This window comes from Solanum tuberosum, unplaced genomic scaffold, assembly GCF_000226075.1.
Source record: "Solanum tuberosum cultivar DM 1-3 516 R44 unplaced genomic scaffold, SolTub_3.0 scf00245, whole genome shotgun sequence".
NCBI lineage: Eukaryota > Viridiplantae > Streptophyta > Magnoliopsida > Solanales > Solanaceae > Solanum > Solanum tuberosum.
Genome location: NW_006239167.1, coordinates 636777 through 639225, shown reverse-complemented (window position 1 = coordinate 639225; position 2449 = coordinate 636777).

Sequence of the window (2449 nt, the reverse complement as noted above, 5' to 3'; positions counted from 1 at the left end):
AAAAAAAAATCTAAAAAGCACTATTCTATTGTGAAAAAATAATAATGGTTCCGAACTCCCTAAAATTAATAAAAAGTTTAGTATTTATAGCCATCAGAAATTAGTGTTAGCGGATAGTTCGGCGAGGTTAGTCGAGTCCGCCGAATGACTCGGCGACTCACCCTTCTTCTGTCTCATTGCCGTTTAGTGCTTGCCTTCAGCATCTTCACGTTCTGGACCATTGGGGGGTATAGTACTGCTTCGCGGAACTATTTGGCGAAGCGCCGACTGCTTCTTTCATCGCCTTTTTTATCCTCTTCCTTCAGGGCTTCGCATACTGGAACAAAGGACGGAGTCTATCCTTTCGGCAAATCGCCAAAGGTGCTTGGCGATGCTCATGCTTCAACTTCTTCGTTCTTTTCAGCCTTCTTGTTCCTTTTTGCGCCTAAGTGTCCATGCTTCCACTAAAACTTCAAATACCTGAAACTTAAGAGTTTTCATCAGATATTTAGACAAAATAAGCATTCGAGGACACTATTTCTATATAAAAAAAAAAGCCCTAAATGAGTCCAATTTGTGGACTCATCATGGAGTTAAACCCCATTTTATTAATATTTAAATTATAATAATTAATTAAAAGAGAGTGTGCATCATAGTGTATTCAATATCTGAAATTGATGAGAAATGAGTGAAATGGTCTTTTTATAAAGGTATTTGATAGTTTTATGGGGTATTAGGACGTCTACATAGTTAAAGAGTCTTTTTAAAAATTCGAGACAAATTCAGATGTCACGCACTTTATGTCTTCTCTCTTTAGTACTATGCTTGTTATGGATTAATTATACATTCTACATAGTAATACCTTTCATTTGGAAGTATTAGTAATACATAAGATTTAATACCATGTGATAAGTCTATATAAAGACAAAAATTTCCCTTAAATAATTTTAATTATTTTATTTATTTTCTTAATTTATTGTTTTTTATTTGTACTAGTAAATTCATTCATATAAATTAGCTTACAAATGATTTAGAGAGAGTTGTTTGTTACTAAATAATTGTCACTCCCCGAGCCTACACCCCGGACGTGGCTAGCACTCGAGAACCATTGTTGGCCCCAAGCGAACCCTTGGCCTGACTTACTTACTCAGCGGAAAACTTAGACATAAGAAAGAGAATCCAAATACAAGATAACTCAACATGTCTCAAACTGAACTCATAATTTTTGAAAATAAACATTTAACTTAGCCAAAATGGCAACTCAAATCTGAACATAAGCCAATAACAAAATGATGACGAATGAATTTAACTAACTGACTGTCTGTCTATGAAGCCACTAAACAACTGAGATGGATGTCAGGACAGGCCCACGACACCCTAATGAACTAATAATAAAACCGAAAATAATAAAAGGGACCCTCCGGAAGCAAGGAGGCTCACCACAAGACTCTGAGTGCTCAAACTGGATCAATGAGACACTGGATGCTGATCCTGATTACCTGCGTCTGCATCATAATAAGATGCAGGACAACTGGCATCAGTACATTGAATGTACGAGTATGCGAGTTGGAATGCTAAAAATAACATAGGCTTGAAAAGATTCTGAAAGAAACACTTACCTTGGCTCTTCTCAACTCATGAATAACTCAACTCATAATAAAGCAATAAGACACATGCAATATATGAAAAGCTTTATAAAACGGTAAAGCAACTTAGTTCGTTAAAGTAAAATGCAATAACAAACTCAACTTTACTCATATAACAAAGTAATATAGTTTCTGTGGGAGATTCTCTAACTGATAACCACCACTATGAGCCTATGTGATGGTACAACATTTTACCTTACGTTGATAAGGACCGTCTTATACCTTGCTGGGGGTATAGAACCTAACTCACTGAGTGGATCCACTAGTCTATGATAAAAGCATCTTAAGGAGTCATCTAAAAAGTATGATCATTTACTACCCATGATAGCTACATGGTTTATGGAGACGTGAGTTATCTCGTCCCCATAACGGTGCTCATTACTACTCCCATTAATATACTTTAGCTCATATGTTTGTAAAAATAAAACTCTTTCTTTAGTTTGAGATAATTACTCAAAAACTTAGCTTAAAAGCTCTCTTGGAAATCTCAGTTTTCCTTCTTGCTCAAATGTGAAAATGTTTTAACTATTGGGAATACTTAGTTCCCGTATAATCTTTGAAGAATGAACTTTACTCTTACTCTTTACTGAAAACTAGCTCAAAGGTACTTTTGAAAATCTCACTTTCCTTTCTTGTTTAAATGTGAAAACATTTACTCTTTGGGAATACATAGTCCCGATATACTCTTTTGAAGAAAAATGCACTTCAAACTTTACTCTTTGCTTAACTTGAACTTTAAGTCTTAAAACAAAGTTAAAACGTTTGTGAAAGACTTTTGAAAACTTTATAAACTTCTCTTGACTTGCTTCTTAACTTCTAGACTT